This window comes from Terrapene carolina, unplaced genomic scaffold, assembly GCF_002925995.2.
Source record: "Terrapene carolina triunguis isolate 2854851 unplaced genomic scaffold, T_m_triunguis-2.0 Scaffold69, whole genome shotgun sequence".
NCBI classification, from domain to species: Eukaryota; Metazoa; Chordata; order Testudines; family Emydidae; genus Terrapene; species Terrapene triunguis.
This window is the reverse complement of record NW_020664420.1, coordinates 53,695,826-53,722,401: the sequence shown is the minus strand read 5'-3', so window position 1 is coordinate 53,722,401 and position 26,576 is coordinate 53,695,826. Positions and strand designations below refer to the sequence as shown.

At 41.3% G+C, this 26,576-nt stretch overlaps 1 protein-coding gene across 1 annotated transcript in view; it reads right to left on the bottom strand.

Annotated features, from left to right (window-relative positions):
* The window catches only part of LOC112104321, a 97,822-nt gene extending 81,369 nt beyond the window's left edge, over window positions 1-16,453 (bottom strand). Inside the window, exon 1 of the mRNA XM_029910926.1 lies at window positions 16,380-16,453. The gene's annotated coding sequence lies outside the window, so the exon portion shown is untranslated. The remainder of the gene's footprint in view (window positions 1-16,379) is intronic.
* Between the last annotated feature and the right edge of the window lie 10,123 nt (window positions 16,454-26,576).

The window sequence follows — 26,576 nt, the reverse complement described above, 5'->3', positions numbered from 1 at the left end:
TTACATTTATCCACATTAAATTTCATTTGCCATTTTGTTGCCCAATTATTTAGTTTTGTGAGATCTTTTTGAAGTTCTTCATAGTCTGCTTTGGTCTTAACTATCTTGAGCAGTTTAGTATCATCTGCAAACTTTGCCACCTCACTTTTTACCCCTTTCTCCAGATCATTTATGAATAAAGTTGAATAGGATTGGTCCTAGGACTGACCCTTGGGGAACACCACTAGTTACCCCTCTCCATTCTGAGAATGTACCATTAATTCCTTCCCTTTTGTTCCCTGTCTTTTAACCAGTTCTCAATCCATGAAAGGACCTTCCCTTTTATCCCATGACAACTTAATTTACGTAAGAGCCTTTGGTGAGGGACCTTGTCAAAGGCTTTCTGGAAATCTAAGTACACTATGTTCACTGGATCCCCCTTGTCCACATGTTTGTTGACCCCTTCAAAGAACTCTAATAGATTAGTAAGACACGAATTCCCTTTAGAGAAACCATGTTGACTTTTGCCCAACAATTTATGTTCTTCTGTGTGTCTGACAATTTTATTCTTTACTATTGTTTCGACTAATTTGCCCGGTACCGACGTTAGACTTACTGGTCTGTAATTGCCAGGATCACCTCTAGAGCCCTTTTTAAATAATGGCGTTACATTAGCTATCTTCCAGTCATTGGGTACAGAAGCCGATTTAAAGGACAGGTTACAAACCCTAGTTAATAGTTCTGCAATTTCACATTTGAGTTCTTTCAGAACTCTTGGGTGAATGCCATCTGCTCCTGGTGACTTGTTAATGTTAAGTTTATCAATTAATTCCAAAACCTCCTCTAGTGACACTTCAATCTGTGACAGTTCCTCAGATTTGTCACCTACAAAAGCCGGCTCAGGTTTGGGAATCTCCCTAACATCCTCAGCCATGAAGACTGAAGCAAAGAATTTGTTTAGTTTCTCCGCAATGACTTTATCGTCTTTAAGCGCTCCTTTTGTATCTCTATCATCGAGGGGCCCCACTGGTTGTTTAGCAGGCTTCCTGCTTCTGATGTATTTAAAAAACATTTTGCTATTACCTTTTGAGTTTTTGGCTAGCCGTTCTTCAAACTCCTCTTTGGCTTTTCTTATTACATTTTTACACTTAATTTGGCAGTGTTTATGCTCCTTTCTATTTACCTCACTAGGACTGGACTTCAACTTTTTAAAAGATGCCTTTTTATCCCTCACTGCTTCTTTTACATGGTTGTTAAGCCACGGTGGCTCTTTTTTAGTTCTTTTACTGTGTTTCTTAATTTGGGGTATACATTTAAGTTGGGCCTCTATTATGGTGTCTTTAAAAAGCGCCCATGCAGCTTGCAGGGATTTCACTTTAGTCACTGTACCTTTTAATTTCTGTTTAACTAACCCCCTCATTTTTGCATAGTTCCCCTTTTTGAAATTAAATGCCACAGTGTTGGGCTGTTGAGATGTTCTTCCCACCACAGGGATGTTAAACATTATTATATTATGGTCACTATTTCCAAGCGGTCCTGTTATAGTTACCTCTTGGACCAGCTCCTGCACTCCACTCAGGACTAAATCTAGAGTTCCCTCTCCCTTGTGGGTTCCCGTACCAGTTGCTCCAAGAAGCAGTCATTTAAAGTATCGAGAAATTTTGTCTCTGCATTTCGTCCTGAGATGACATGTTCCCAGTCAATATGGGGATAACTGAAATCCCCCACTACTATTGAGTTCTTAATTTTGATAGCCTCTCTAATTTCCCTTAGCATTTCTTCATCACTATCACTGTCCTGGTCAGGTGGTCGATAATAGATCCCTAATGTTATATTCTTATTAGAGCATGAAATTACTATCCATAGAGATTCTATGGAACATATTGATTCACTTAAGATTTTTACTTCATTTGAGTCTACATTTTCTTTCACATATAGTGCCACTCCCCCGCCCCCGCACGACCTGTTCGGTCCTTCCGATATATTTTGTACCACGGAATGATTGTGTCCCATTGATTGTCCTCAGTCCACCAGGTTTCTATTATATCAATATCCTCCTTTATCACGAGGCACTCTAGTTCACCCATCTTAGTATTTAGACTTCTAGCATTTGTGTACAAGCACTTTAAAAACTTATCACTGTTTATTTGTCTGCCCTTTTCTGATGTGTCCAATTCTTTATGTGAATGTTTCTCGTCTGATCTGGCCCTACATTATCCTCTTCCATCCTCTGCTCCTGACTAGAACCTAGAGAATCTCTATCAATAGACTCTCCTCTAAGAGAAGTCTCTGTCCAATCCACATGCTCCTCTGCAGCAGTCGGCTTTCCCCCCCTCCATCTCCTAGTTTAAAAACTGCTCTACCAATCTTTTTAATGTTAAGTGCCAGCAGTCTGGTTCCACTTTGGTGGAGCCCATCCTTCCTGTATAAGCTCCCCCTATCCCAAAAGTTTCCCCAATTCCTAATGAATCTAAACCTCTCCTCTCTACACCATCGTCTCATCCACGCATTGAGACTCTGAAGCTCTGCCTGCCTACCTGGCCCTGCGCGTGGAACTGGGAGCATTTCTGAGAATGCCACCATAGAGGTCCTGGATTTCAGTCTCTTCCCTAGCAGCCTAAATTTGGCCTCCAGGACGTCTCTCCTACCCTTCCCTATGTCATTGGTACCTACATGTACCACGACCACCGGCTCCTCCCCAGCACTACACATAAGTCTATCCAGATGCCTTGAGAGATCCGCAACCTTCGCACCAGGCAGGCAAGTCACCATACGGTTCTCCCGGTCATCACAAACCCAGCTATCTATGTTTCTAATGATCGAATCTCCCATTACTAACACCTGCCTTTTCCTAGTGACTGGAGTTCCCTCCCCCAGAAAGGTAACCTCAGTGCGCGAGGATACCCTAACACCATCTGGAAGGAGGGTCCCAACTATGGGAAGGTTTCCCTCTGCTCCCGTTGACCGCTCTGCTTCCCTGGGCCTTTCATCCTCCTCAACAGCGCAGGGGCTGTCTGACCGGGGGTGGGACAATTCTACAGTGTCACGGAAAGCCTCATCAACATACCTCTCTGCCTCCCTTAGCTCCTCCAGTTCCGCCACCCTGGCCTCCAAAGCCCGTACGCGGTCTCTGAGGGCTAGGAGCTCCTTGCACTGAATGCACACATACGCCACCCACCCACAGGGCAGGTAATCATACATGCTGCACTCAGCAGGTTGAACCTCTCTAGTCCAGCACCCTCGGGACCTGACCGGTGCCGAACCAGAGAATTTGCCGAACCACGGGAGGTCAATGCAGAGTGCCAGTGGGTCTCCATAGGCGCGGGAAGTAAGGGTGCGGGGGGTGCTACAACCGCCAGCCTCAGGTCTTCTTTCTTCCTCTTGGAGTTTGAACGCCGCCAATCAGCTGTTCACGGCACTCTGGAAGTGCTGGGAGGGAGGAGGAGGAGGAGGAGGTAGTAAGTGCGGGACCGCTGGCACGCTTGAGGTGGGGGAGGAAGGGGGGCAGAGGAGGGAGCTTGGCATTGGTGGATGCTCCGCACCCACTAATTTTTCCACATGGCTGTGCCAGTCCCGGAGCACCCACAGAGTCGGCATCTAAGCCGGACTACGGATGTTGCCGGACCAGGGAGTGCAGTATTAGAGAGGTTCAACCTGTACTTTTAAAATCTTTTCTAAGAGGTAAATAGAAGCACAATTGCGCAAGAAAAAAAAAACCTGCCATATGTCCTACTGAAGGATGATCTTGCATTTTCATGGCCATACTTTTTTCTGTATGAAAATTGATAAAAATATATAAAATTATCTAATTCATACATTCAGTATAAAAGTACTTGCCACACAAGTATGGAAGATATGACATATCTTCATATATATGACATGTTTTGTGGATCATAATTCTCTCTGGTTTAATTTGTCAAATACTCTATACAAAAGCACAGAGGAATTCATATGAAATGCATATTTCAATAATCAGTAATAAAAATCTGGTTATTTTAACACCATACATTATTTTGCTACTCAATAACAGTTCCCAGTGTTTCTATTACTAAGAACTACTAAGTGTTTTATGTAACCTATGATTTAAATCAGCTTCTGTACCAGATGACTGTAGGATAGCTAATGTGACACCAATGTTTTAAAAAAAGCTCCAGAGGCAATCCTGGCAATTACAGGCTGGCAAGCCTAACTTCAGTACCAAGCAAACTGGTTGAAACTGTAGTAAAGAGCAGAATTACCAGATACATACATGACACAATTTGCTGGGAAAGAGTCAATATGGGGTTTTTGTAAGGGGAATTTATGCCTCACCAATCTTTTAGAATTCTTTCAGGCGGCAGCAAACATATTGACAAGGGTGATCCAGTGGATATAGTGTACTTGGACTTTCAGAAAGCCTTTGACAAGGTCCCTTACCAAAGGCTCTTAAGCAAAGTAAGCAGACATCAGATAAGAGGGAAGGTCATCTCATGGATCAGTAACTGGTTAATAGACAGGGAACAAAGAGCAGGAATAAATGGTCAATTTTCAGACTGGAGAGAAGTAAATAGTGGTGGTGGGACCAGTGCTGTTCAATGTATTCATAAGTGATCTGGAAAAAGGGGTAAACAGTGTAGTGGCAAAATGTGCAGATGATACAAAATTGTTCAAGATAGTTAAGACCAAAGCAGACTGAAGAGTTACAGAGGATCTCACAAAACTGGGTGACTGGGCACCAAAATGGCAGATGAAATTCAATGTTGATTAGTGCAAACTCATGCAGACTGGAAAACATAATCCCAACTATACATACAAGATGACAGGATCTAAATTAGTTGTTACCACTCAAGAAAGAGATCTTGGAGTCATTGTGGATAGTTCTCTGAAAACACCCACTCAATGTGCATCAGCAGTCAAAAAAGCTAATAGAATGTTAGGAACTATTAGGAAAGGGATAGATAATAAAACAGGAAATATTATAATGCCACTGTATATGAGACACTAAAATTATTTACTGAAGTCATTGGACCAAGTTAACGTCTAAAATTACTCCATGTCTCAGTCTATTGTAGATCTTTCAGGGCAAGATAGAAGGTGACAAATCATTAGACAGTACTGCCAAAAAATGAGATGTACTTTTACTCAAACACTAAAGGCTGTATTCTACTCAAGAACTTATTTTCCATGTACTTTGAGTGGAAGCACTACAAGTCTTTCTTGGCTCTGTTCCTGTGGAGGCTAATTCTGACTCCACTTAACCAGTTTACTTCCACTGAACATAGACTTAGTGAGGAGGTGCTGTGTAACCTAAGCATGAAGAAACACATCTCTGTGTATAAAGTACTGAGGATATTCAAGGACTTACAGTAACTAGGAGAGAACACAAATGTTGACACGAGGGACGGCTCTAAGAAACTAATAATTTAATTCCTGTTGCTCTTCTGTTTGAAATACATATACAGTGAGTTTCTGTCCTGTGCACTGGTAAGCTTTAATACTAGTTATTTAATAGCTCTATATAAAATAGGTTTGTAACCAGAAGAGCTTTTTATGCTTTTATCATGATATGACTGGATCTTAAAAAAATAAAAAAAAATAAGACCAAGCCTGGAATCCAGTAGGTCTATCAATTTAGCTCTTCCTGCACCCATATTCAGCCTGTTTCCTCACAGAACCGAGTTGGGAGAAGATTCCAATCTCTTTTGTCCATGACTGAAAAATCAGACCTATATTTCTTGCTAAGCATGGTTTGATTTTGATTCCCTTCTCTCCTATGTTCCCAAACAGTGGGTATAACCAAAATAAAAGCCACTACATCCAATTCAATGTATCATAAATAAAAACAAAGTTTATGAGCATAGCCTAGAAAATAAAGAGAAATTCATCAAATAATTAAGCAGAATACAAACACTGCTTCACCAATCATTAATGAAGCTGCCGCTAACATAGTAAAATCAGAGCCCCGTGTATTTCGCACCTAGAGAATTTGGTGCAGCATCCAGCCCGTGCCACAGAACTGTGCTCCAGAATCTAAACTCTACGTGCATACGTGTTCATATAAACTTTTTTTTAAAACATAATGCAAGTTTGTGAAGAAAATCTTCTAAACATGAACAAAGGTAATTGATGTAATGTTAACCTACTGAGTCTGTTCACAGTCTGAAACAAAAATTCTAAGAGAGCTGTGAACTATTCCATTCACCCCAATGTGTGGATAACTCTGAAACCTGAATGTGGCATTTCACATGTCAATATTATTAACTATATCAAAGCTGTTCATTTGGACAGAAATGTCCACTTAATGTGCTCAGGTTACAATCCCAATCTGCCTCCCATGCCTTCACTGTTGCTAAAAGTCCTAACTATCCCCATCCTTAGCTGCCACAGCCTTCTTTTCTTCCACCTTCTATAGTATTACATACAAACAAAAATATGTTAAAAGAACATTAATCTTGCTACGCCAAGCAATCAACAGTTAGGAAATGCCAGAATTAAGGTTGCACGGACTACTTTAATTCATCTCCCTAGTGTATATGCATTATGACAGTCTCATTGACCGCCAGGGTGACAAAAAACATCCGAATCAGCAGCGAGAGCCAGGTTAGCGCATAGATGAACCACATGGCACCAGCCAGTCCAACTCAGCCCAGCCCAGGGCAGAGATCAGTTCCCAGCTCGCTCTGTGCTCAGCTCCAACCCAGGCCAATGCTGCTACTTCCTGTCAGCCAGAAGGTGAGTGGGGCAGCACTTAGAACGCAGTGATTAGGAGACCTGGTCCAGCCTGCCCTATAGCCACTCCTCGCAGGCCTAAGGGAGACACCGCAGCGCTGGCTGGCAAGAAGCTGAGACCAGGATTCTCCCCACCATTGCCAGCATAGTACCTAGCACCGCACCTAGCACCGCACTGCCTGTTACACAAGCAAGTGTGTGAGAGGGCCCTGCTCCGGCAGGGGGATTGGGGTGGAGAAATAAATCCCACTCAGCTCCTTGCTGACCCTGGCTCCTTGTGCTAGCCCCTTTCTCCTTTCCTACCCACTTCCAGTCTCGATTCCTCAGACCTCTCATTGCAGTCCTTGCCCAGCCAGTCTTAGTCTCCCACTCCAGGCTTGCTTTCTGAGTTCCAACTCCATCTCTGCTCCCTCCCGCCCAAGCAATGATGGACTCAGAGATTTTAGCTGTTAAGCACAAGCAAGTCTCACCGGGCAGTGCAAAGTATGATTTTTCAAAGGCACATAACTTGGGCAGATTTTCACGGGGACAGCAAAAGGCACATACTCCCGTGCCAAATACCAAGTCCCTGCTCCAAAGCATAGGCATGCTAATGCTGTTTAAAGAAAAGGTCCAATGAATTTTTTTACATGGGCAAAATAATGGATTATTCGCTATCTCCTTCTCTGAAATGGCTGAACTCTGTTCTCCCCCCCCCCAACAAAATCAGCCTGAGGCAGATACCCTGCATGCAAAAATGCAGTCCAAATATTTAAAGTTTTGCAAAATTATAAGTAACTGAAAACTGTCTTATAATGGGAAGTGTCAGGCAATCTTAATAATAAGACGAGCTATCAGCCCCACCTATAATAGTTCTACACTTTGGGACAAAATAAAATTAATTTTAAATCAATGTAAACAATACAATGATACTGCATTGATGATAGTAATCAATTTACCTTCTTTAAACAAGATCTATTTTTTAAATGTACCTGAAACTACCACAGAGGCTGTATGGCAGGTGGAGAAACAGGACTCCTGCCTGAGAATTTAGGTCCAGATTGATGCAGCGTCAATACTTTCTTGACTATGGTTAACCATGAAGAAAACATCATCACCTTAAAGGCAGACATCTCACCAGTGCTAATGGAAATAGCCTGTTTCCAGGCTGGCTAAGTGTTGCACAGCGTATCTTCTGTAACCACAGGATAACGTTAAGAGTGGAATTTCAAAAGCAGCCAGTACTGATGTAACTGTGCTCCCACTGAAGTCAATGGGAGCAGAGTCAAGACAACAGGAGCCCTTCTAAAAAAAAAACCTCACCATAAATTTATTAACACACTTCTACAAAAATATAATTATATATTCCTCGCAAGTATAACCCATGGTATTTTGTCCCATCTAAAGAACAGAATACAGACTAAACCTGCTGCTACTCTGAAACCTGTCCCATCTAGTGGTACTGAGACCACTTAAAGAGAGAGATAAAATGAGTCTGCTCTACAGCCTTAGCTAACAGCCAGTTGGCTTTTAGCTCATGCGGTAGAGGCTCATGCACTAAGCTCCAGAGGTCCCCAATTCAATCCCGCCCACCGACGACCGAGTCTGTCCGTGTTACACAAGGATTACATAGAGGTTCTCTCTTTTCCCCGTCACTATGACTATGCAAACCCTTCCTTCACTGGAACATGATAACTTTGCCAGAGACTCATCAGTTTGACAGCAGGTACCTGAGATTTAGGTGGCATAAGTGAAAACAAACTAGAAGCTGTTGTTTTTGAGGCAAACATTCCCAGCCAAGAAACATCATTCATTATTATTACTCTTTTCTGAACTATTTCTACACTACTTAATACAGCTTCTTAACTCCTTCCACACAATACAATAGGGTCATGCAGCTGTGTGATACCAACTAGTGGCACACAAGCAAGTGTGGTGACACAATGACTAACTAAATGAAATAAAGTCTTCTTTCCCTTTTGGCTCATAGAACCTGGCAGCCTGGCTGACTCTGGTACAGCGGTTCTCAAACTGTGGGTTGGGACCCCAAAGTGGGTCGGGACCCCATTTTAATGGGGTCGCAAGGGCTGCTTAGGCTTGCTGGGGCCCAGGACCGAAGGTGAAGCCCGAGCGCCACCGCTTGGGGCCGAAACCAAAGCATGAGGGCTTCTGCCCTGGGCGGCGGGGCTCAGATTACATGCCCTCTGCTTGGGGCTGAAGCCCTGGGGCTTCAGCTTTGGCCCCCCAGCCTGGGGCGGTGGGTTTCGGGCTTTGGCCCCTCTGCCCAGGGTGGCGGGGCCTGGGCGGGCTCAGGCTTCAGTGCCCCTTCCTGGGGCTGTGTAGCAATTTTTATTGTCAGAAGGGGGTCACGGTGCAATGAAGTTTGAGAACCCCTGCTCTAGTACAAATCGGTCACCCTGATAAAGAAGAATTCTTCAAGCTTATGTAAAGGAAGCCCAAATATATCTGATGAGCGCTAAGTCTTTAATCAGATTCATGCTAAAATTTAATTATTAGATCACAATCACACAGAGACACACAAAATTACAAATTATACAAACTAATAGTAACAGTTGTTCCAAGCATCTAAATGTGTCCTCTACAGATAGAACAGATGAAACTAAAACAATTGAAATTCTTATGAAAAACCCTTCAAAAATAGTTTTGAACTTCTGCCAGTAATTTTAACAGATGAAATACAGGTCTGAAAAGGTAAGAGTAAAATTTCAGCAGGAAAGCACTTTACTCAAATTAATTCATCCCATAATCAGACAGCAAGCCATTTTCTTAAAGAAACACAGACATGGAAGACATTTCAAATTGTTCTGACTGTGACAGAGAATATTGTTAGTGGAGAATATTGCATAAAAGTCTCACTTGCCCACATGCTACCATAGAAGATTAGATGGCAGCAGCAAGTATCTCAATTATTAAAGCAAAGAATATGGAATGGTAATGGTACTGGTACATCTCAGTTTAATGCTGCTGATGAGAAAGGAAGTACAAATGGTATCATCACCACAGATTATACTGCAAGGACATTATAAAATAGACATATTAAATGGGTTTGAAATTAAGCTTGGTAAGGGTCAATTTTAGTCATAACTTGTCACAGAATGAACTTTGTCCAACCTTTGTCCAAGAATTGTAATTGTTTTTCCAATGTACGGAGGAAAGATTTGGATAAAATTTTAAAAATCATAACTTACAATGTGGACAAACAGTGTATGTCCAGTATGTTGTTATCTCTGTAATAAGGGTAGAACTGAACTGAAGGGAGAAAACAGCAGGGGCAGATTCAGGAAATACGTGGACCCGAGTGAAACTATTCTATAGGGACCCCAGCCATGAGATTCAGTTAGATATCGGATTGGATCAAACCAATGATCTATCTAGTCTAGTATCCTGTCTCTGAAAGCAGACAGCACCAATTGCTTCATAAGAAGGTGCAAGAAACCCTGCAGAAAGGAGTTATGGGATAACCTACACCCAAGGAAATCTCTTCCTAAACCCAAGTAGTTTGAGTTGCCTTAAACCCTGAAACATGAGTCAGTAAAAGTCTCAAACAGCTCTGCTTTGACAATTAGAGGTTGACATCTTGGTCAAGATGGTGCATCCCAGACCCAGACAATCATGGTCCTCTCAGAGACAGCAGTGGCATTGGTCACAATTGTCTGTCTCAAACACCCATGTTCTTTACACTGTTTAAAGCAAATTGAGAGCCTGTCTGCCTCCATAAAAATCTGAAAAATAAAGAAAGCAAAAAAACAGTGCACGTCAGAAGAGCCAGAAATGGACATGTGAGCACCAAAATGACAACTAACACTGAGAATGAGGTCAGTTACATGGGTACTGAAAAGGCTTCAGTGAACTGAGGGCTTCTTCAGTGCAAAGCGTCAACAATAACAAAACTGGGGAAAAGCATCCACTGGATCAACACACTAGACTTTGTTGACTCTATGAGTCTAAGTGCTAAAAGCTGTTTCTTTAAGTAGTTTGTCTGCTGGGACTACCGAGAAGGAATTTACATGTGCTACTGATGAACAAACTTCAAACGAGATTTGGATTAATTTTGATAATCATTCATAGTAGTGCAGGAATGTGAAAGTGAATATTTAAAATCAAAGTAGATATATTTTTTCATACCTCTAAGATGGTTCAGTTTAAATTTTGGGTTAAGTTTCAGGGGTGCAATCCTGCAATTCTGGCCCCATAGGGTATGTCTACACAGCAAAGAAAAACCTGAAGCTGGCCCGTGACAGCTGACTTGAGCTCACAGGGCTTGGGCTGCCAGGCTGTTTCATTGCTGTGTAGACTTCTGGGCTCGGACTGGAGCCTGGGCTCTAGGGCCCTGCAAGGTGGGATGGTCCCAGAGCTTGGGCTCTAGCTGGAGCCCAGAAGTCTGCTCAACAACGACCTGACAGCCCAAGACCCGTAAGCCCAAGTTGGCTGACATGGGCCAGCCACAGGATTTTCTTTGCTGTCTAGAGAGGCCCACTGAAGTCAATAGCAAAATTCCCATTGACTTTTATAGGGCCATAATTTCACCCTAGGTTTGGTTCTTGTTCTATTCAAACTTATTTCCTTAGCCCTAGCAAAGGCACCATAAACGTAGGGGTCTGGCCTGTGGTAACTGGGAGTTTTCATAGTGCAGAATGAGTTGTTTAACACTTAACACATAACAAAAAAAAAAGTTATGCTGTTATTTCCTCAAACTTCTCAAGGTGCATGGTTAGGGTGGGAGAAAACCTGAAAAAAACCAGTGAACTGAGTTTCGATACAATCTATAGCGTGAGAGACAATTGTGTTTTTTTCCAGTAATAAAATTGTGTGATTGCTCCAAACAAGAAAATAATTTCCCCCAAAGTGCATTTTAGCTTTTTTTCTGCACTAAGTTTATGTGTACATATTTTATGATACTGTCTCAGACACCTGCATGTTATAAATATATTTAACCTAAAAACCTATTTTGAGGGTTTTATTAAATCAGAAGTCTGTATCCAATACGTTTCCTTTCAGTGCTAGAAGTTATTACAAGAGTTGTTGGCTAGTTGTAGGACATAGAGCCAGAAAAAACATTTCACAGATTTACATACTGCAGTACCAGTAAATGTCTCATTTACACTGTGCCCAGAACCACAAAATTTATCAAATACATTTCCAGACTCCCCAACTAAATAAAGGCTATATTTCCAAAGACACTTTGTGCAGTTCTATGTTTCATTCACTCACGTTGGCTGTGTACAATAGTAGTTCTTAAAAAAAACAACCTCCTCAATTCCCTAAATGATAAAACATCACATACACAACTCCTGGTGTGTGTGGGGATGGCGGGCTTACCTAAAAACTAGACAGCAAATGATCCACCCCAGATTTTCAAGAATGTCTAATACAAAGTCCAGTAAGTCATAAAGCACCAAGTTGATGGGGCTGAGAAAGCCTGCATCTTGTGGAAAAATCAAAATGTGTGCCTAAGAAAAATGCCTTCTCTTCCCCCTTACAAGTAAGAACTTATATTCTTATTTTGGCATCCCCATATTGTCATTTTACTGTTATACATAAAATTGTCACAAGCACTTAAATCCATTTTATGAAACCCATAAAAAATGTAAGTGGATTTATATTTTAGAATTGTAACAAGAGAGTAATGTTGCTATAGTATTGCTTGCTCAGATTTGCCTTTCTAAAAGCAGTCTGCTACTTCTTCCTTCTCTGTTGTACTTGTTATATTTTAAGGACAGGTAATGACACAAATCTCTTAAAGTGGGTCCCCAAACTTCAGACAAAAGAAGCACTGTGTTACTGTACTTCTCCAAACATAATCTGGAATACAATTTTGAATGGGGAAGCAAACTAATTTATGGAGAGAGAAGTCACATTAGCCTCTTTGGGTCAACTGTATTCCCCAGATGACTGCAGGTGAAAACTCACTTATCCAGGTTTCGGCCCAACTTAAAGGTTTATTTAAATGTTTCTTGTTGTATATCATGAGTTATATAATGGGTGATTTACCTGATTTTTTATTTTATATAAAAATAATCTAAAAAACAAACCAGTCAAGAACCCATGCTCAGTGGTCAGTAGTACTGGAAACAAATTTAGTAGCAGGAACCCATAGAGGGAAATGCTGGGGTCCCTGAGGCTGCTTCATAGACAACTGAAAGGGAAGAGGATCCCTTAGAGAACCTGGTTAGGTTTACTTGAAGGATTTTAAAAACATATTTAATTATTAAACAAAGTGTTTGTCTATATGCAGAATTGTACTGGTTTAGTTCAACCAGTGCAAATCCCAGTGGGGCCACTTATTTGAGTTTATTTCTGTTTAGTTTAAACAGTTGGATTAAGAGAAACCAAAATAAACCACTCAAACTGAAATAAAACCTGGTCAACACTAAAAAGTTACGTTGACCCAGCTACATTACTCAGGGTGTGAAAAAAATCTACCTCACTGTGTGACATAGTTAAGCCAACCTACCCCCCAGTTTAGACAGTACTAGTTCAATGGAAGAATTCTGTCGACCTAGCTACCACCTTTCAAGAGGTGGATTACCTATAACAACGGGAAAACCCCTCCCATCGGTGTACGTAGGGTCTACACTGAAGAGCTACAGCTGTAGCATTTCAAGCGTCAACAAGCCCTAAAACTGTCCACACCTGGGCTTGCACTGGTTTAACTAAATAGGTTTTACTAAACTGGTGCAAATTTGTATGTAGAGAACACCTGAGAAATTATCCTGTCACACCAATATTTTTGTAACTGAGAAATAAAATTATTATAGAGATAAGGTGGGTGAGGTAGTATCTTCTGTTGGTGAGAGAGACAAGCTTTTCATCCACGGAGGGCTCCCTCCTCCATTCCCCCCACTCCTGAATGTGGGTGCCCAGAGCCAACCCCGGTGATCAGACTGTACATGCACAGAGCCACTGAGCATGCTCCAGCCCTGAACTGCAGTGGCTGAATAGAACTCTCCCTGCAATTGCTTTTTACAGTAGTTGTGGGGTTGTTGTGGCACTGGGCAGTAGAAGTGAGAGCAGAAAGAGACATACAGTCCTGAGCTCTCAATGCTCCCCTGCTGGTGCCCAGGCAATTTGAGGGAGAAGGAGGAAGCTGCCTCACTCAAATTCAGAAGAATGGGGACCAGGGGCAAGAGGGAAGAAATGCAGATGGTGAGGATGGTTAGCAGCAGGATCCAGCGATGGGGGAAGACAAAAAAAGTGAGGGAAAGCGGGCAGGATCCCTGGAGAGGAAAAGGGTAGGAGAAAACAGGAGAGAGGGGTTGCACGAGGAAGCTAGGGGCAGAAGCAAGGGCAGGAGCTGGAGGGAAGAGAGGACCAGGGCTGGAAAAAAAACAGGGGGGGTGATTAGGAGCAGGAGCTGGGGAGGACGAGTGGATAGGAGCAGGACAGGGTCAGAAGGCTCTGTGACCATTAGAGCACACTCCCCAACCAAACCTGGAATTGAGTATTATTCCTGATGAGCATCATTCCTTTGCTGTCTAGAAAATGCCTGTAAAATCCACTGGCAAACTGTCTCTAAACCCCCTCTAGTGGCACGTCAACATAAAAGATTGCAGTCATTTACTGTTATCAGTTACTTCATTAGCTCCCACAGATGACCCATGTGAAGGAGTCAAGATAGTTCTACATTACATTTTTTTTTTTTTTCAATTTTTAAGTTTAAAAACTTAAATTACATTAAAAACTATGTCAAAAGAACATGAAGTTTCCAAAGTCAAGTGCTCAAAAGTTTAAAAATGCCTGAATGAACATTGCCTGTGTAATCTTAAATCATCCTCCTTGTGCGGATGAATTATGATATAGTCTTTAGTTACATGACCACATACTATTTTTTCTACACAACCATTTTTATTCAGTGCACAGATTGTGCTATGGGAATGGATAAGCGTAGCATAGTTAAAGAGACTATAGTCTGTAGGATCCCTGCTTCATTTGTTGCAGAAGTTGGAAGATGTGTAATGAACAAATGAGGCAGGGAGTTGCAGGAAGAGAAAGGATGGTCTCATGGTTAAGGCAGCTGAATGCCATCCTGGAGAACTGGATTCTATACCTGCCTCTGCCACAGAGTTTCTATGTAATGCTGGACAAGTCACAAACAAAAGTTTTCAAAGGTGGCCACTGTTTCTTCCTCATTTTCTGGGTACCCAACTTGAGACACCCCCGGTCTGATTTTCAGAAAAGATGAGCACTCACAACAGCAACTGATATCAATGGGAATCCTCCTCTGAACATGTAAAGTGTTAAGTACTCTGGAAACTCAGGCCCTAAACTTACATTGAGCCCCTACAATTAGTTAAAAGTTTTGACAATTTTGGTTTTCATTTCTGTGCCTCAATTCCCCATGTGTAAAATGGGGATAATACTATTGTGTATCAAGAGACAGTATTATAAAATGATACACCCTCAGCAGTGTTTGACAAATTAATCTTCATAAATAAAGTCTCTTGAGGCCTGAGATGATCCAGAATTTATGAGCACAATGAAGAGTTGTGCTCAGCAAAATCAGAACATAATTAAATCACATTAGTGAAAATAAAAACAGCCAAATTCTACCTAAGCTGAAGAAAGACGAAAATGTAAGCAATAAAGATCAGATGCTTCCTAGAATTCTACTAAGAAATGGGCGGGGGGACACAAAAAAATAGCCAGTGAGACTATCTGCACTCATGTGAAATCAATGGGATTACTCATCATGTGAGTAATGACCTGAAATAAAGGACCCTAAAGGCATGTCTGTTTTGTTTATTACGAGTTCTTAAGGGTAGGGACTGCATAGTCCTGCAACTGGGAGCGTGCTTCCCATCCCAGTAGACAGACATACGTTAGCTCTGCTAGAGCTGTACACTAAAAACAGCAGCATGGACATTGCAGCACAGGCAGCAGCAAGGGCTAGCCATCCCAGGACAAGCCCACCTGACCCCCTGGGTACATACTCAGGTGGGTAGCCTGTGCCACTGCCCCTGCCACAAGTGTCCACACTGCTGTTTTTAGCATGCTAGCTCCAGCAGAGCTAGCTTGTGTCTGTCTACACAGGCTTGGAAGCACACTCCCAGCTGCAGGGTAGACATCCCTAAGTAACCAAGGCCCTGATGCTGCACTAAACTCTGTACAGATGGACTCCTCAATGCCATTTACTTCAAAAGAGCTTCATGAGATCACAGGTGTCCACCTAACCAGAGATCATGGCAGGATTGGGCCCCAAATTATCGAAGCTCAGAAGTTCGGAAATACTTGTTTTGTTCTCTGATTAATTTTATTTTTGTAATTATTGCTCCCAATAAGAACAGTGAAATGTAATTAAAGTATCATCAAGGATTTTAGTGAGACAAAAACTACTAGCTTCCATAGGTAATATTTTTGGGAGAAAAAAATTTAAATTATTTGTACTGATGTAACTATAATTGATAGGAAAATAAGGCAAGATTGGGTTAAGACAGTTCAAACAAATAACATTTATACTTTATATTCTAATTTGTGATGATCTAACATTACCTTTTACTTATAATATGTAACAAAGGGTAAATGAAAAAGGAAGGACACTAGTGAAGATTTTTTAAATGCACAATAAATCTACTGAAATGAAAATGCTACCCTAAAAAAAGAGAATTCAAAGATCCAATTAAAAGATACAAGATTCTTTAACAAAATCTTAAAGCCAGCATCATAACTTCAGGAAATAAATTCAGCAGGCATACCGCAAAACTCCTTTTTGGAATGGTGTCCAGGAGACATCATCTTCTTTTTCCTTAGCTAAGCTGGGGCTGGGAAGAGCTGTAATGTTGCAAAAATTTGAAGTAATTAAAGACAGAACAGATTAAGATACTTTTGAGTGTGCTATAATGTTGGAATTTTCATTAATTTACATGGGTAACAGTTACTGGGCAGGGACAATCTTTTTGTTCTTTTTGTACAGCGCCTAGCACAATGGGATCCTGCTCTATGGCTGGGGCCCCTAGGAATTACAGTTATACAAGTGAATAAATAACTAAATTAATTAATTAATATGACAACTTTGCAGTGCAGTACTGGAAGGGAGAGTAAGCCTGACCTGCCAGGCCTCTGACAGTTTATAGCACCTATTTAGCTGGCATTTTTCAAGAAGCTTACAGATAAATGTTAATCAGGACCCTTGGGTTATTTTCTCACCAAATAAAATTCTAATGCCTAAGGCTGTTGTTCATCTTGAGCATATATAGTTCAATTCACTCTCATTGAAGTCAGTGGAAAGATTCCCACAGTCTTCAATGGGAGTTGGAGCTGGACCACAGATACTACTGAATTTGCTCACAGCACTAGGAGTATCTAACTCTTTACTTGTGAAGTAGTCTACCTTCAACTTCAAAGACAAAATATTCCCAAACAAAAAACAAATTTTGCCTGTGAAGTTAAAGTTAAGAGTACATATCAGTAGCTTAAGGGTAAAAATCCTTACAACATTGTATAGTTAGCAAAAGACAAGCATTTTAAAAAAAATCAGAATTAAGGTTAAATTTACAAGAAACCAAAAGATTTCAAAGTATGGAAATTCACTAAGGCTAGGTCTACACTACAGCGGGGGGTTGACCTAAGATACGCAACTTCAGCTACGTGAATAGCGTAGCTGAAGTTGCGTATTTTAGGTCGACTTACCTGGCTGTGAGGACGGCGGCAAGTCGACCGCTGCCGCGCCACCGTCAACTCCGTTGCCACCTCTTGCCACGGTGGATTTCCGGAGTCGACGGCAGAGCGATCAGGGATCGATTTTATCGCGTCTTCACTAGACACGATAAGTCGATCCCCAATAGACCGATTGCTACCCGCCGATCCGGCGGGTAGTGAAGACGTGCCCTAAGACACTAACTATACCCTGTAGAAATGCCAGCCTCCAATCTTTTATTCTTTGTCCCTTTCATAGCTTCTTCAGAAGATGTATTATTTTTGGATCAGACTTTTTCTAAGAGCTTTAAAGAATCCACTGTAGTTATACATATTGCAGCCACAGCATCAGAAACGGAGCACTATATTTCTTTAATAAACTCATTTATCTGCATACAGCATAACAAACATTTCTCCTACACCAAGGATTAAACAAAAAACCACCCAAGTGAATATTAAGCATATTAATCATTTACTGTAAAGATGAATCAGCACAAAGTTCCCAAATAATTCATAATATAGCAATTGCAAAAGCCAGAGAAGAAAGCCAAGCACTCTAGACCCTGAGCAACCACCATCACACCACAAAGCTGCTCCAGGGGCCCAGCAGCCTCCCTCACACATGGCACACCTCCACCAGGTCCACCATTTTTCTGGGGGTGGTTTATAAAAGAATCCAGACCCTCCATCCTTGAGGCATCTATAGCAGCAAGAGGAGCCAAGGGAGAGAGCTTTCAGACTCAGGAACCTCTGACATCAGTGCAGTTCTTAGGATTCAACTCTGTCTTGACTGGTACTATTTGTTTTCTATCTTCTATCCCTTGATACACACATACCTTCCTCTTCTGGGCATCATTCACATCTAATCACTGTACATTTCACCATTCTCCCCTGCTGCCTCCACTCTCCTGCCTCACTTCCCACACTGTCTTCCTCTTTATTTTCCCCAAGAATATCACCATTTCCTGCTGTCTGACCTCAAAAACTCATACATCCTCAGCTCATACATCCACACCCAATCCTCTTTGGCACCACTACCAACAATGATGCCTTTTCAAACACAGAACACTCATATACTTCTAGTCAGAATGGCTTTTTGAGCTTAAGGGAAAACAAAAACTCCATGAGAGAGTGCAGTGTATCTCCCTTCTGAAATAAGCTGCCTCTGAACTGAAGACACACTCACAGCTGCCCCCGATAGAAAGCAGATCCCTAAAACACTTAAAGGTTCAGTATATAGAAAACAAACCCATAACAGTTATATAATTATGCATGACACACCCCTCCCTACAACTAGATTTGTTAAAAAACTGTGATCCCATAATGTATTTTCTGTTTTTTTCATGCAGTCCCTTATGCTAAATTTTTATGTTTATTATTGTAACACCTCCAGGCCTATTGTGCTAGGCCTTGTATACACATATAGCAAGAGACAGTCCCTTCCCCTAAGAACTCGTAATAAACAAACAGAGCAAGGGTGGGAAGGGAAACAGTAGGACAGGGGTGAAATGATATGCGCAAGGTGATAAAGAATAGAACTAGCACACTTATTTCTCCTGAAAAAATTAGGAATTTCTTAATAGTAAACTGAACTTCATTATCTGAAATTATCTCCATAGGTAACCTGTGAGTAGCAAACATATCCTGTAATTCTAGTATATTACTATTTCACTTCTGCGTATTTGAATAAACAAACTACAGTTAGGTATATTCTCTCCCTCTCTTTTTTGTTTGTTTGTTTTTTTTATTTGTTTACAGCAGTAGATCGACCATGGTTCTGTTGCCGGCCCAGATGGGCCCCGAGGGGGCAACAGGGTTCATTGCCCGGTGTGCGCCGCACCAATAGACACACCAGGGGTGGAGAAGCAAACAAAGTTTACTTGAGATCTCAAAGTGGTGCAGGGAGACAGGCACGTCTCAAATCAAGCACAGCACATACAAGCAAGTGTTCCCTTTTATATTCCAAGCTGTGTTCAGTAAGCCTTTGTTCTGGTTTCTCCCTCATACCCCTCCCTACCCAATAGCAGTTACAGCAGGTACACATTGTGCATGTTAGAAACTTTCCCATTCACATGCTTACCTTTGACCTTGCAAGCTCTACACATTAGGCCTTTCCCTTCCTCTTTTCCCCCGCATTATCACTACTGTTTCTGTTAGTGCGAGCAAAACCGTAGCTGTCTGCTAGAAAAGCTGACCATTACATATTCTGCTTCAGCATAGGCTATTAGCATGGAAGTAGGTGAAAGTTCACAAGATGGAGTTCTGTGGTTCACTTAGACCCAGAGCAGGGAGGTTTCATCGGCACTTATGGCCTTCCATCCACCCGAGTTACCTAGTAGCTATGCCTAGTGACACCAACAGTTCTATGCTGTTTTAGGAGGTAGTTTTACTGCATCACCGTAATGCAATACTTACATCAACTGAAGACAAATTTGAATATAGACACATGCATAAATAGGTTGACGCAAGGCAACTTACACTGATGTAAATGTATGGTGCAGGCCAGGCCTCAGCGTGTATTATGTTAAGCATGTGCTTAAGTCTTTGCAGGATCTGGGCCTTATTTAGGCAAACAAATCCCTGTTTGAATAAGGCACATGCACATTACCAAACAGCACTATTAGCCTATACTTTTTATACATCAAATAGGTAACAAGGTTTGGGTCTACCTGGCCCTTGTGCTAGGTTAAATCCTGGGAGCCAGCCAATCAGCACCCCTCTCCCCCAGCTAGCCAATGATTGCCGGAGACTCCCAGGGGGAGGAGCTACCTACTGTCCCCTGGTGAATGTCTCCCTCCCTTGCTACTGAGACTATGCCCCTTTCACCACTAGCCCCATCAAACTCTCCCACCCATTGATGTGGATGGGTGTTATTTTTCTTTTTGAAAGGGGGAAGAAAAAAAAAAAGATTAAAGACAATCTTTATTTTTAAAATAATTATTACTTTTATTAAATTCACTCTTCTTCCAGCCAAACCTTACATTTTCACTCGGTCCTGGTGATGTTTATTTAATTCAACCAGCATCCTCACATGCAAGCTTTTTGACATTACTACCCATCTACCGGATAGATACAGTATACAATCACTGTTTCCCAAAAACGTCATTTTTTAACCCTTTGAGAAATAAGCACTATTTGATTTGGCTATCCAGAAAAAAAATATGCATAACTATAAACAAAACAGGGTCATTTTTGTGTTTCCAAGTGCTTCTTTTGGTATAATCTGAAGGAGTTTGTGTATTGACTTTACTTCTGGTTGTGTTTCTATTTTTAGTGGCAGTTTGTGTTTCTCATAACGTTCCAGACATAAATTCTTTTGCGTGCACTATTTTAACGTTATGTTAAAGAAATATTATGTGTGTCAATAACTGAGAATGCATAAAGGTAACCTGAGAAAAACAAGATGCACCCAGATCTCAAAGGACTAGTTATAAAAAGTGTTGGGGAAGGGATGGAATCAAAATAATTTTTGCAATTCATTAAATTTATTTACCAAGAATGTTAAAAATGAGAATTCTGACATATTTAAACTCTATGCATTACTCTGCATTAGGACAATAATACATATTTTTTCTATCCTAGTTCTTTCTGCACTGCACAAGGCTAGGGTTTGTAGACAGTGCAAGAGCAGTGAAAGAATGTAAATGAAGTATATTTATATACAGTCTTCTGCATATACAAAGACTAGGTGAAGAATACTATACCTAAGTGAAACTGCAGGGAAGGAATTAGGAAACTGAAACACATCCTAATTAAGGAGCACAAACAATCAAGGTGCATGCAGATAAGAATTGGCATAGGATGGTGCAGAAGAACTTTGGCAGCTGGGAGAGTTGTTTCATTTGTTACGTAAAAGCTATTCCTTCCTCACCTGGACTTTCCTTCCCTTGCTTAAGCAGTTGAAATTCAGGCCCAACTACACATGTATTGGCTTCTGTATAGCATTTCCCATTTCAACTGTGTATCAGAACTCTCAAAAGAGGGAGTTTGACACACTCAGAGCATACAAGATGCCAAATATATGACAGAGATCAACAAATCAAAAGGAAGCACGGGTCTCAGGATAAATATAGTTAGGCCCTAATTTGGGGTATAAAGAGTGAATAATCGATCACAAAACCTTATGACTCCTAAATTTGACCACAAGCCACTAGCTGACCAAACCACTTTCTCTATACCAGGGGTAGGCAACCTATGGCACACGTGCCGAAGGTGGCACGTGAGCTGATTTTCAGTGGCACTCACACTGCCCGGGTCCTGGCCACCGGTCTGGGGGGGGGGTTCTGCATTTTAATTTAATTTTAAATGAAGCTTCTTAAACATTTTAAAAACCTTATTTACTTTACATACAACAATAGTTTAGTTATATATTATAGACTTATAGAAAGAGACCTTCTAAAAACATTAAAACCTATTACTGGCACGCGAAACCTTAAATTGGAGTGAATAAATGAAGACTCGGCACACCACTTCTGAAAGGCTGCCGACCCCTGCTCTATACAGAAGTATGAAAAAAGAAAGTCAGGTGACTCAGGAAACTGGTAATGGAATATGCAGCATTTCAACTTTATGTTAATTTGTACCAAGCCCATGTTGGAAGCGACCAAACTCTGTCACCATTTAGTGATTATTCAGTACCCTATGTGAAATGAATTGGTGGTTTCAGTCTGGTTCCCAGCAGATATGAATCTACATCTCAAAACATACCATTATAATTGGCACTCATGCTATAAGTCACACTATAGAGGCTATAGATTGAATAGGCCCCGAGACTAAACTACCCCCGTGATGGTGTGCTTCCCCACCACTAGGATGGCACCTCCTCCTAGTCACCCTGTGGAATAGCTCACCAAGTCAATGCTTCTTTCCTCAGTTACATGCCGTCCTCCGCCTCTCTCTCTGGGTCTGCAGCCCCTTTCTCACATCACGGGCTGCTGCTGTCTCTTCGTGACTTGGCCCTCCAGCCAGGTCATTTTGGCATTTTATCCTTCTGGGGTACCAAAGTCTTTGCTCGCCCACAGTCCTAGGCAGTCTTCCCATTCACTGCCTTGTAGTGCCACTCCCTCAGTGGTTGGCAGGGGAACCCGGGCCCACTCCCTACTCTGAATTCCAGCTCAGGGACCCTCTGGCCAGCAGTCAAGGTCTGTTCCCTTCTAGACCTTACTGCCTTTTCCCAGAGCCCTTTCCTACCTTCCTGGCTTCCCCACTCTCTGGGTTTGCCAGCCAGCCCAAATGCACCTCCCTTCTCCAAGGGAGTGACTGCAGACTTTCCCAGCAGCCCCCCGTCAGCTGCCAATTTCCTGCCTTTCTAGGCCCAGCCCAACTCATTCCTCCTCAGCTGGGCTTCCTCATTCAATCAAGGATTGCTTAGCCACCTGATTCACTTCAGCTGTGGCCTGTTGCGTTAATTAGCCCCCTTCTCGGTCTGCCTTAACCCTCTCAGTGCACGTGGGGTGAACACCCCATCACACCCTTACATCCTTAAAGCTGGTCAAGACTGTGTCACATTGATGAGGCAGAGTAGGGAAACTTTGCTGCCCTTGCTATACCTGTTCTGTGAATAAATGTAGTACTTCAGTCTCCAAGTCCCCCTAATCAACAAAAACACTAAAACACTTCATGGGCACTAAACTTCACACCACAATCCATCATGAGTATTAAACTAATAATGTGCTTTGTGAGCACTAAAGTTTATAACACAAATTATGAAGAATAGTAGCCTAAGCCGGTATTATGGGAAAGATTAAACTATGTTAAACTTTTACCTCACCTAATTAGAATTGAAAAGTTCTAGTATTAGTTACCCTGAAAACATACACCAGACCCCTTTAAAACATTTTCAAGAGGATATTTTCAGCCATAATATCAAGGGAATTGACCCCAGGTAGACCTCACATGTACTGGATGAACTATCACTCTGTTGCAAAGAGAGTTGGTTTACCACCAACCAAGATTCATGAGGTGACTCAACACCATCATGGCCAATGCCAACTACTGACTTGAGGATCTAAGGAGGAATATGCAAATGAAGTTTGAGGATCACTGCGGGCTCGTTAAACCAACTTTTAGTTAAGACATTTTTCCACTATTAGTTGAATACAGATGTCAATGTAACTAAATTGAGATCAGTAACAGTACCAGATCTAATCCCAGGAGACCTGTTACTGGCTTTCATTTAAAAAGGGACACCTGCAGTAATAAAATTGTGACCGTTCATATGTATCCTGAGAACAGTGGTTTTCTAACACTACTATGAAAGAGCCTAGTATATGAACCACTCTGTTCAAGCCTTGCTTTCAACAAGAGCTTTTGGGTGTTTATAAGTCTACCCTCAGAAAGGAATGTACAGCATTTGTAAATCTGGCAGGGATTCTGCCATTCATTAGGAAAGATTTACTAACACCCATTTTCTCTATGCTAATCATCTTAACATATGGATCAAAGCTATAATATTTAGAAATATCAAAACGCACATTCTTATTTTTCATGAAGTTAACATCAAACTCAGCATAAGTTTGTTGACAAATCAATAATCACTTTTTATAGTTTACATTAGTTTTGTTATATCAATGTAGACTCTTAAAAACATTTTTACACCAGTTAAACTTGTGACTGTTGAGCTCATAATGAATTTTTAAGAAAGACTCCTTATTGACTGTTTCTGCTGGAAGTTTAACAATTCATTTTATTTGAATTAACTATCAAGTTATCTTCCTGTAAGCAATGAATGTTTTCATGTGATGTTATATTAACAGTATTTAGCAGGGCTTGATTAATTCGGAAGCCAAAGTACAGTAGCATAACTTACACCAGAAAAAATGTTTTAAACAGACAGGCACTTAAATGTCCTACAGTCTGGAGAAAACTGTAAAAGCTAACATTTCTTGTCCAAAGCCAAGAACATGAAGCTCAGTACAGTCTTTATATGGAAACATTCCAAATGTCAGTATTTACTAAAGTAGAAAGGTATAGTGGTTAATAGTCTCATTTTTCACCTGGAGAGAGCTAGATTCAGAAACCAACTCACAGTTCAGGTATTCTCAGTGTTCTAAGATACATCACAAAGCCACCAGATTCATTGGGGCAATTGACAAACTGCTCAAGAGAGGCCAAGAAATGAATCAGGAAGAGGTGCAGTAACTCATTATGCCTTGAAAATGTCCATAAATGAGCAACAAAACAGCAGTGAAAGAAAGTTAAGAATTTAGCTTTAAAATTCACACCACACTGGGCATGAATTAGCATAAATCACAATCCGATGTGTGTTTTACTACTTAAATACACTGATCTGCTAATAGATTAACCCCACCTTCCTTCCCTTTTAACATATTTTGCACTTCATAAACATATTAATACACCAGAGGCAAAAGTGGCTAATGAATTCCACGCTATAAATTGTGCTTAATACAGCCATGGCTTAGAAAGCTCATTAGAAAGAATAAAGTAATCCACAGAATAGGTTATTTTTCAACTTTTTCATTGATACTCTTTATATCGTTTAAACACAGCATACACCATTTCTTGGAATTCAGTTTGTGAAAACAGGATCACCACAAATGATTACTGTACATAAATTACATTAAGGATGAAGATCCAAGTTAACAACCAACCATCAAAACAAATACAGACAACATGTAAGGCAAACAAAGTACATTAACCTCTTCACAAATATGAATCCTGTTTTTAGACAAAGACACTGGATGTATTCAATTAAGTAATAATTTCGTAACTTGTCATTCCAATAAAAATAATACAACTAAAAAAGAAAAAGACAACATTAAAAAGTTTGATCACCCAAATTTCTGGTCCAGATAATCTGCATATGGAGAATATATATTTATATTTTTAAGAGGCAAAAGTTTAAGATAATGGAAGAATATTCTTCATGTCACCTAAATAACGTCACAAGGAAACTGGGATGAAAAAAGAAGTGTCTTTAGGCAGTTACACAAATTCAGTAGCAGAAAGTGAACATTTCATCATATAAATATACATTCAAGACACACACCTACCATCTACTTTTTCTGGTATCATTTTAGAAAGTATTTGAGGAGATGCCAATGCTTTTCCATTATTATGAAATGACATGTTATAACTGAAGCAAAACAAATATATTTGTTAAACTTCCACTGATGCAAATAAAATAATTTACATACAGAACAGTTACAAGCAAAAGAGAATAAAATAGAACATTATTGCCTCTCAATTCATAAACATCCAGTGTAAATGACCAACAATACACAGGGCTTGAAAAAGGGCCCTGGTAGAGTCAGAGATTTTTAAGTTCATAAAGGTCCATTATGATGATTACATGTAGTTGGACTTCCAGCCATTGGATTTTATTATGCATTTGTCTGCCAAATTAAAAAGTCTTCTCGTAACAGGTATCTTCTCCACATGTAGTCACCTATTATTAACCTTTCCTGTGACAAAATTAAATTGAGCTCCTTTAGTTTCTCACCCCAAGGTATACTTTCCAGTTCTCAAATCATTCTTGGAGCTCTTCTCTGAATGCTATCCAATTTTTACAACATCCTTTTAGAAGTGACACAACAGAAATGGACATAATATTGACCTGCTTGTCTCACCAAAGCCACAGGCAAAGGTAATGTTACATCTCTCCTTTGGTTTGATATTGCCTCTTAATACCTCCAAGTATTGCATTATCCTTTTTTGCCATAGTTCATGTTTAGCTGGTGATCTTAAATGACTACTACGTCCTTTTCAAAGACACGGCTTTCCAAAATACAGTCCCCCAATCCTGAAAGCATGCCCAACATTATTTGCTGCTAGATGACTGACCTTTCATTTTGTTGTACAGGTTGAACCTCTCTAATCTGGCACTCCCTGGTCCGGCAATATCCGTGGTCCAGCATGGGCACCGACTCCGTGGGGGAAAGATTAGTAGGTGTGGAGCATCCACCAGCACCAAGCTCCCTCCTCTGCCCCCCTTCCCCTGCGCCTCTCGCACGCCGGCGGCCCCACGCTTACCAACTCCTCCTCCTCCCTCCCAGCCCTTCCGGAGCACCGTAAACAGCTGATTCACGGTGTTCAAGCTCTGGGAGGGAGGGGGAAGACCTGGGGCCAGCGGCTGGGACCCCGGCGAGTGGCCAGCGGCTGGGACCTGGGGCTGGCATTGGAGCCCCAGGGCGGGTGGCCAGTGGCCGTGACACCAGGTGGCAGTGGGGCATGTTGGGTGCAAAGCCTGGGTATGCTGCAGCATCCCCTGCACTCCTACTTCCCATGCCTATGGAGAC